Source organism: Suncus etruscus, chromosome 10, assembly GCF_024139225.1.
Source record: "Suncus etruscus isolate mSunEtr1 chromosome 10, mSunEtr1.pri.cur, whole genome shotgun sequence".
NCBI lineage: Eukaryota > Metazoa > Chordata > Mammalia > Eulipotyphla > Soricidae > Suncus > Suncus etruscus.
Genome location: NC_064857.1, coordinates 34,284,407 through 34,294,315, shown reverse-complemented (window position 1 = coordinate 34,294,315; position 9,909 = coordinate 34,284,407). Strand labels below are relative to the sequence as shown.

Genomic DNA, 9,909 nt, shown 5'->3' with positions numbered 1-9,909 from the left:
ATTTATCTATTCCAGGTTCTCATGTTTTATGGCATAGAGTTTCTCAAAGTAGTCTCTGATTACCTTTTTTTTTTGACTCTCTGCAATATATGAGTTGATCTCCCCCTTTCCATTTCTTCTTCTTCTTTTTTTTTTGTTTTTGTTTAGGGGTCCCACCAGATGATCCTCAGGTTACTCATGGTTCTTCAGTCAGAAGTTGCTCCAGGCAGGCTCAAGACCATGTGGGAGGTTGGGATTCGAACTGCAGTCTGTTTGGGTCAGCTGCGTGTAAAGCAGTCACCCTATCCATTAAACCATCATCACTCTGCCCTTTTCATTTCTAATCCAGTTTATATCTCAGGATTCTAAGAAAAATAAAAGACATTATTGTAGTAATGCCCAGAATTGAGGTCCAGAAGGACCAGCATATGGTATGAAGCTCACCACAAAGAATGTGAGTGCAGTTAGAGAAATAAATACACTAACAATAGCCATAACAATGTTAATGAGTGAGAGAAGTAGAATGCCTGTCTCAAATACAGCAAATAGTGGGGGAGAATGGAGATGGGGCATTGGTGGTGGTAATGTTGCACTGATGAATGGGGGTGTTCTCTTTATGACTGTAACCCAACTACAATCATGTTTGTAATCATAGTGTTTAAATAAAGATATTACAATTAAAAATAAAAATAAACTGTTTCCCACATTGACACTCTATATGGGAAGTATTGTCTCAAAATTAGGAAAGCAAAATGAGACTGTGTTTACATATACAGAGCTTGAGACCAAGAAAATTTTTCCAACAATATTCTCTGGCATAGTAAGTATAGTTTTCTTTCTGTGTATGGAGTAAAAAATTATTAACTTATGAAAAAGATCTTCTTAATTTGGACTGTGTTATCTGATTCACTCTTGGAAAATCACACTAACTCTAGAAAGAAGACAAAGATGAACTCTATACTAGATAACTATGAAGAATCCTGTATTTCAATTCAACAGTGACATTAATGTCCTGGGTTCTAGGCATCAGTACTGAATAATCCTAGTTAGCAAGACAGGAAGCAAATGTTCTTGAGGAATGTTTATTTTCATTATGAAACTTGTATAGAGCTTTGTATTTATAATATTATGTCATCAGCAGTTGGAAGACTACGGAGGAGTCATAAAACTATGTACATTACTGTTGTTCCTTTTTATAAAGCTAAATCATGATGTTTATGTTACACATAATTTTTGGTGTTGCCGAATGAACATTATATCCTGGTAAGAAGATGGCTTAAATGATTGACAGAATCCATCAGATAATGGGTTAATATCCAAGTTCCAAGCTTTATAAAGCTCTCACCAACTCAACAAAACCCAAAATCTGATGACCCCATCCAAATAAAAGGATGAATAGATGTAGAGACATGAAGATATATGGATGGGCAATAGTTATAAGACAAAGTGCTTATCATAGCTCATGATTAGGGGGTATACAAATCAAATAATGTTTAGATATCATGCCAGTGATAATGACACATATCAAGAAAGGATAAAGCTAATGCTGTAAAAAAGAAGCTTGTGGAAAGAACATGTGGAAAGAAATAAATCTTCCTTTTATGTTAGGAATGTTATCTGGTTCAGTCTCTATGGCAATATGGAGATTACTAAAAAAGTAGGAATAGAACGCTTGAAAGCTCCATTGATAACACTTCTTGAAATACACTTCTTGTATCTAAAGTTGTGTTATACATAAACTAAGGTTTACTATGAAAGAAAGAATAAAATTATGCAATCTGTAGTGATATGGATGGAACTAGAGAATAACATGTCAAGTGAAGTCAGTCCAAAAGAAAATGATAGATACAGAATGATCTCTAACACTTGGAACTTAAAGATACACAAAAAGATAGCAACAGGGGCCGGAGCAGTAAGGCATCTCTTTGCCTGCACTAGCTTAGGAAGGACCACAATTTGATCCTCCAGCATCCCATATAGTCCCCCAAATTCAGGAGTGATTTCTGAGTGCATAGCCAGGAGTGACCCCTGAGCGTCATTAGGTGTGGCCCAAAATAAACAAAAATATAGCAACAAAGATCAAAGGGCAATGCAGTGGGAGAATTGATCCACACAACTGAGTTTGTGGGGAGGATTGAAACAAAGAATGTGTTCTTGGAGGAGAGAAGTGAGTACACTGATAATGGGCATGTTGTTGGGATTATGTACTTGGAAACCACTAATGGTTTTGTTAATCAAAAACTTTAATCAATAAAATATGTTTTAAAAAGTTATTAAAATTTTCTGTTAATGTCACATGCCACAAACATGTAATCAGATATACTTTGCTACATGTCTACACAAAAGACCAGTGCTCTGGTCGTCTCTCAAGTGTCAAGCATACAACCTTTGCAAATGGAATGCCTGGGCATTATACCAAACAATTGAGTCTTCATATCGCTCAACAATAGTCCTGCTATTTTCTTGGCGTAAGTTTAAAGATTCTACTAATCTTTGGAATCTGATTTGTTAATTAGTTGTATCTTAATTGCAATGAAAAGATTCTTCCCTCCCCTCCTCACTTATGCATTTGCCTCTATTTGTCTCTCTGAGTTGTTTCCTTCCTCCCTTTCATTCTCTCATGCCTTTTCCTCTCATGCTTTGCTTCCATCTTACTTCCTCCTTTCCAAGCTACTGGCCCTTCATCTGCTAACTTTACCTCTCAGTCTTTCCTATCCTTCACACTATTCTCTCCACCCTTTCACCAGTTTCTACACTCTCAATTCCATACTTTTCCCCTAGACCCTAACTTCTTAAAACTATGAGTTCCAATAGTATATGGGTAACTATAATTTAAAGTATGACTGCAAGAATATCAGCTACTGTAAAGTTTTGTGAACAAAACCAAACCAAAAAAGAATTCATAACCTAGTAATGAAGAAAGGTGCTTCTGGAAACTTGATCATATTTCATTTTTCAGGGGAAAGGAGGACACAATGGAAACTTTCAGAAACTGTCGAAGGTCAGCAGTGCTGGTGAATCTTGCCCAGGATGTAGAGCCTGTTTGGCCCACTGCAAGGCTGTAGTGGCTCTGGATGAGGTGCAGTGTCCCGTCCTGCAGAACTCCGTTATTCCGTGGGTGTCTAGAGGGGATCCAGCCTGTAAAGAGAATGGGAGAAAGAAGAGGCAGAGACCAAGTAAAATGTCTTCTCAAGGTTTCTCTTTATTGATAGGTACAGGCTCTTTTAAGCACAATTAAAGCAGGGGATGGAGAAGAACCAAAATGGAACAGCCAGCATTAGAGACAGTCTTTCCAGGGTGCATTCCTGTAATTAAACTTTCCATATTGTCTTTATACAGGAACCAATTTTCACCTTAAGATAGTAAAGCTTCCTAGAATGTATGCCTGATAGGAAACTGTGACATTTCTTAGGGCTCTGGGATAGTCAATGCCTTAGACTATGTATTCCTGCCACATAGACTGGTTTGTCCAGCTAAATTCCATATCAGGGTTTGATCTCTGGCTGTCTCTGACAGTGCAGGAGAGGGAGCATTGTTCTGGAGGAAGGAGCAAGAGGAGGCAATGGGCAATCATTTGTAAGTGGTGCCCAAGCAGAAGATGAAATACCAGAAAGGTGAGTGAGTACTGTGTTTCCAGGGGCCTCCTCTTTCTGAAGCAAAGTGTGTATATCCAGAAAGGACAGCATTCATTGCCATAAAGGTCAAAAAAATGAAATACTTAATACATGACAGTTGTTGGAATAAACCTTGAGATGAATAGGTCCCAGAAAGCAGAGTGCTCAAATATCTGGATACCAATCTGCAGAACAGCAAGAACTTCAAAAAGCTAATTGGGATTATTAAGCAGAGGGGAAGATAAGAGGGGCTAACCGGGAGAGAAGACAGCTGGACTCCCAACAGAAAAATGTCAAAGTGAAAACCAAAAAGAAAAAACAGATTGCTCCTGGGAATGGAGATGGTGGCAGTACCAGTGAGACACCTCAGCCTCCTCAAAAGAAAAGAGCCCAAGTAGATCCTACAGTTGCAGATGAGACTCTGCTGAACAGAGTTGAAGCTACAGTAAAAATTCATGAAGAAATAGCACCACAGTGGAGGATGACTGGGTCTGAATTACTTTTCTGTTTTCCTGCCAACAGACAGTGGATTTCATTCTAGAGAATCATGCAAATTATCATAAATCTCATGGACATAGATAAGGAGTATGCTCTCAATATAGTGGTGGCAGGGATTAAAAAGTACATTAATGTGATGTTGAGCATTCAGATTCTGTAGTAGATTTTAGTAGCACAAAAGCTGAAATCCTGGCAGACCACCCTGATGCCTCCAATGTCCCAGGTATAGGGTGCACCACACCTGCTATGGTTCTTAGAATTGGAGGAACGTCCCTCAGATCAGTAGAATAGACTAGAGTTTTCAGAGAATGTTCCCCAGTTATACAATCAATTAATCTTTGTTAAAGGAGCAGTGATTGCAAAATAGAGCAAGGAAAGCCTCTTCAACAAGTATTGGGACAATTGGTCTGCCACTTGCAAATAAATGAGCTCAGATCTCCATCTAACACCCTGCACAAAGGTCAAATGCAAATGGATTAAAGACCTTGATATCAGACCTGAAACCATAATGTATATGGAACAACATTAGGTTAAAAAAAACCTCCATGGCATTGAAACTAAAGGCATCTTCAAGGAAGAAACAGCACTCTCCAAACAATTCGAAGCAGAAATACACAAATGGGACTATATTAAGCTGAAAAGCTTCTGCACCTCAAAGGAAATAATGTCTATGATACAAAAGCAACCAACAGCATAGTACCAATACCCATCAGATAAGGACTAATATCTAAGATATACAAGGTACTGACAGAACTTAACAAGAAAAATACATCTAATCCATCAAAATATGGGGAGAAGAAATGAACACAATTTCTCAAGGAAGTACAAATGGCCAAAAGGCACTTAAAATTTTTCTACATCACTAATTATTAGGGAGATGCAAATTAAAACAACAATGAGGTACCATTTCACACCTTACAGACTGGTACACATCACAAAAAATAAGAACAATCAGTGCTGGAGGAGATATGAGGAGAAAGGAACTCTCATTCACTGCTCCTGGGAAAGTCGTCTAGGTGAGCCCTTATGTAAAACAATATGGATATTCCTCTAAAAACTAGAAATTGAGCTCCCATTTGATCCAGCTATACCAATCCTAGGGATATACCCTAGGAACACAAAAATACAATTCAAAAATCTCTTCCTCACACTTATATTCATTGCAGTGCTATTTACAATAGCTAGACTATGGAAACAGCTAAACTGCCCTTCAACAGATGAATGGCTAAAGAAACTGTGGTGCTTATACACAGTGGAATATTATGCCATCAGGAGAGATGAAATCATCCTCTCGATGGATGTACACGGACTCTATTATGCTGAGTAAAATAAGTCAGAGAGAGAGAGATAGACACAGAATAGTCTCACTCATCTGTGGGTTTTAAGAAAAAGAAAAGACATTGGAATAATCCCCAGAGATGAGGACCAGAAGGATCAGCTCAAGATATCAAGCTCACCAAGAGTGGTGAGTTCAGTCAGAGAAATAACTACAATGAAAACTATCATAACAAAGTCAGTGAGTGAGGGATATAGAAAGCCTGTCTCAAATACAGGTGGAGGGTGGAGAGAGAATATGGGACATTGGTGATGGGAAGGTTGCACTGGTGAAGGGGTGTGTTCTTTTAATGACTGAAACCCAATTATGATCATGTTTGTAATCTCAGTGTTTAAGTCAAGATATTATTAAAAAATAGAATAAAATATAAAAAAGTAATTGAAGGAACATTGACTTACACACCTTTGGATGAGAAGAGCCTTGCACTATTACTGAATTCTCTCCATGTTTTTCAAAACACTTGGCAAAGAGTTCTGGAAGTCTGTTTGGCATCACCAAATATGAAGTGGTGCCCCCGAGTACCATCAGGAAGAAGCATGAGGAGCAGACACTCTCTTAACTCGTGTTTGAGACCTCAGACCACACGTCTGTTCTTAGTTCTCTTGTACACTTGCCTTTTGAAGACGTTGACGTTTAACAAACTTGATGTTTATTTTCTGTTTGAGGTTTTTTTTGTTTGTTTGTTTTTTGGGCCACACCCGGTGGTGCTCAAGTGCGACCCCCGGAGGGGGACCCCCAACCCACGGGAGTTGTTGGAAAAGGGGTCGCTAGTTATTCGTAGGTTTCTCGAGCAGCTCCAGTCTTTTGCTGTAACAAAACTGTAAGAAGTTAATAGGAACAGTCTCAGGACAACTTATGCTGATCAAGAGCAAGTTTATTGGGGCGTATCTTGCTTATATAGAGAGCGCACAAAGGGGGCGTGTCCAGCCTGTCAATCAGGCTTAAAATAAAGGCTTAATCCAAATAAGGCAAGGTCTAACAGCATATCTCTAAATTTTTTTGTTGCTTCATCTTAACCGTACATTTTTTTTCTACATAGCTTAACGGCAGGAAAGGGGGAGGGGAGAGAGGGGAGTTAGTGGAGCTTAACAGCAGGAAATGGCCTTGAAGCTGATTGGCTCTTGCGAGTAGTTGCTAGGGTTCAGTAGATGTTATCTCTCTTAGCTTTCTACTTCTCCAGGCCATCTGGTGAAATAATTTTGTGGTGAGCTATTTCCTTTGTGCCCTGAGCTTGTGTCCAACGGACATGTAGGCAAGACAAAATGGTCTCAAAGACTCCATTTTTCTCTAGGTCCACACAGCTTCCCATACTCAGAAGTTACTCCTGGCTGTCTGCTCAGAAATAGCTCCTGGCAGGCACGGGGGACCATATGGGACACATGGGATTTGAACCAACTACCTTTGGTCCTGGATAGGCTGTTTGCAAGGCAAACACCGCTGTGCTATCTCTCCGGGCCCTTTCTGTTTGAGTTTTAAGCTAGGGGCTCTAGCTTCTTTTCTCTTTCTTTTTTTAAATTTATTTAAAGGAAATATATCACATAGTTGACACAATTGATCATAATACATTTGTTTCAGGAATAACAAAGGCAAATTAAAAAATAGAAAAACTAACAAGATGGAAGAGAAAGGTTCAGTAACAAGTATATTTTTGAAAAAATCATTGAATCACCAATTATTCACTTTCTTTTTAAATTTCAAAGTTGCTACCAGTGTAGTTAGTGATGGATGGTGAAGATATAGACTATAGTGTTTCATTGCCTGGTTGACAAAGCTGCTTGCTAATGCTTTTTTGTTTTGTTTTGTTTTTGGTTTTTCCATCACAACTGGCATTGCTGCTTCTAGTCCCATTTCTTTGACACTATGCACTTGGATATTATGTGCTAATGCCATGACTGCTAGAGTATATCTACGGAATGGTATACTATGCAGCTGTTTGGAAAAATTTGCTTTTCCATGATGGATATGGAAAGTATGATGTTAATTGAAATGAGTCAGAGGGTCAGGAATAGACATAGAATGATCACAGTCACTTTGGGGATGTAAGAAAAATGAGAGATTATGTGGCAATAATATCCAAAAACAATAGAGATGAGGATCTAAAGGACCAGTCCATGGTAGGAAGTTTGCTACAAAGAGTGGTGAATGCAATTAGTGTAGTGAACAGTCCACTGTGACCATGATAGTTGGAACTGATCACTCTGAACAACTGGGTGCTCAAAGGGGAAAGAGTGATATGTATGGCATCTCTGCATTAACAATAGTGCAAACCACAGTGTCTGCAAACAGAGAGGAAGAGACACAGAAGTAAAATGCCTGCCACAGAGGCAGGCAAGGAAGAGTTGGTGGTGGGAAATGTGCACTGGTGAGGGTGTACGTGCTTACAGGTCTTTAACATTTCCTCTCTAAAGTGCTGAAGAGAGAAGTTATCTGGGTGGCTGATGTTGGGTGAGTCTTCAGAACTAGCCTCTTCAGTCACAAGGTGTGGCTGGGTTCTGTGTTGTTTTCACATATGACCTTGTAGTATTTGTGCCACTTTTAATGTGTTGTGTTGGGCCCCTTGACTAGAAAGAATAGTGTGTCAGAAGAGAGAATTGAAGAAAAATGAAAGTTACCGTGTTTATCAGAAAACTGGTGGCTTTCTACTGGGAATGTGCTGCAGAAGAATGAGTGCTTACAAAAATCTGGGAACACCACTTTCAGGACTTCCCATTCCTCTTATCTTCTGATCACCCTTGGTGACCTTTCCAGCCCTTTCTCTTACTCCTGATTCCCATCCACAGTCATCACATTCTTCTCCTGCTTTCCTGAGGCAATCAATGCACAGACTCTGAGCCTTTCTGAATGAAAAATTGCATTTATTGAAAGAGACAGAGGAGACCTCAGTTTCAAAGAGATGGAATTTCAACATTCAGAGACAAACTCAACTTTTTCAGAGATGAAGTCATCAGGAAACAGAGCCAATATAAGACTGTAATAGAGAAGTGTAGAGCATGGACAGAGATGAAACGATGATATTTCCCCACAGAAAAATCTCAATAAAAATTTAGACATAGCGAAAGTACTCTTCTGCTCCTTTTTTGAGTGGCAGAATCCAGATAAAATGGTTTTGCACCACAGCAGAACTACACCGATGAGTCCAGCATAAATCTTGAGAGTTCAGCACTTTTGACTTTTACTGCTAAATTCTAGACTTAAACGTCAGTAGAATCTGTTGAACAGTTGCTGGAAGAAGCCAATGTTGATCATTCCTGGGCAAAGTGGCGAGCACGATGTCATTCTGCTTGAGTCAATGAGAAGGCAGAATCTATCAAGCATCTGTTTTCTGTTAATATTGGGAGGAAGAAGACAGGACTGGACAGGGAGGGCCAACGACTTCATGCCAGGGGAGAGCAGAGTAATATCAAGGAATTCACTTCTGCTTTGGGGTATATTTCTGCTGGCATGTAGGAGGCTGCACAGGGGGACATTTCTGCTGACTAGGTGGCGGAGGACAGTGTTCAGGCACTTGTGGAGGGCAGGGCACTGGCACCTGGGGAGGGAGCTGGCAGGGGATGTTGCACTGTTGCTGCTGCTGATTCGACATTTACCAAGATTGATGAAAGCCTGCAAGATACAAGACACATGTATTTGGAGCTTGGAGAGGAGATGATGCCCAGTTCTCTCATAGATGATCTCTAACCCTTCCTTCTCCTATCTAATTCTCTGAGATCCCATCTTCTCCCATGGCTGACTGCAAACATGAGATAGCCCAGAGAACTGGCTATCACAGATCATACTAATTATTTCTGAAATTGCCCAAGATCCTGGCCCAGAGAAATAGACCAACCCCTGACTCTGTCCCTCTGTGAGATCTGCATTTCATTTTAGTTTAACACAAGAAAACACTAGGAAATCATAGAATTCTGATTAGTATATAAACTATGCATTAGAATAGTATCCTATTTGAAAAAATTTTCAAAAACTGGTTTATAAGCCTTTGAAAACTTTATATTGTAGGGTTTGGATAGATATGTAATGGTTATGCAGCTGAAATGGGTTCAATCACACTTGAGCTCCATTCAGTGATCGATCTCTGCAGAGCCATAATTAATTCTGAACATGGCTGGGTATGGCCAAATGAATAAAATCAACATTGTCCCTCCAAGCCCCCCAAAAAACTTCATAATGTGGTTGTAACTCATAGTACTACTAAAAATACCACATTAAAATCTATGCCAAGCCCGCAGTGAAATAATATGGAACCCAAATCTTCATTTGTGAGAAAAGAAGAGAAGCCGGGGATGTTTGGGAAGGAAAAGATGTCAGAGGTGGTCATTCAGGCTGTGTTCATTCACAAGAACTGTGCTTGATGGGGATAAAGAAATCTGTGTGATCTTGTTTTAATCAGTGGCATGACAATGTGTCAGTGGGTAGAGATTGTGGTGTTTCCCACACTATAGAGATTTGAAACTGGAGCCTCTATATAGAAGTTACACACCAGAC

At 39.6% G+C, this 9,909-nt stretch overlaps 1 pseudogene; it reads left to right on the top strand.

Moving 5' to 3' along the window:
- The first annotated feature begins 1,618 nt into the window (after positions 1 to 1,618).
- Positions 1,619 to 5,986, top strand: LOC126020126 (mortality factor 4-like protein 1; annotated as a pseudogene).
- The last annotated feature ends 3,923 nt before the right edge of the window (positions 5,987 to 9,909 follow it).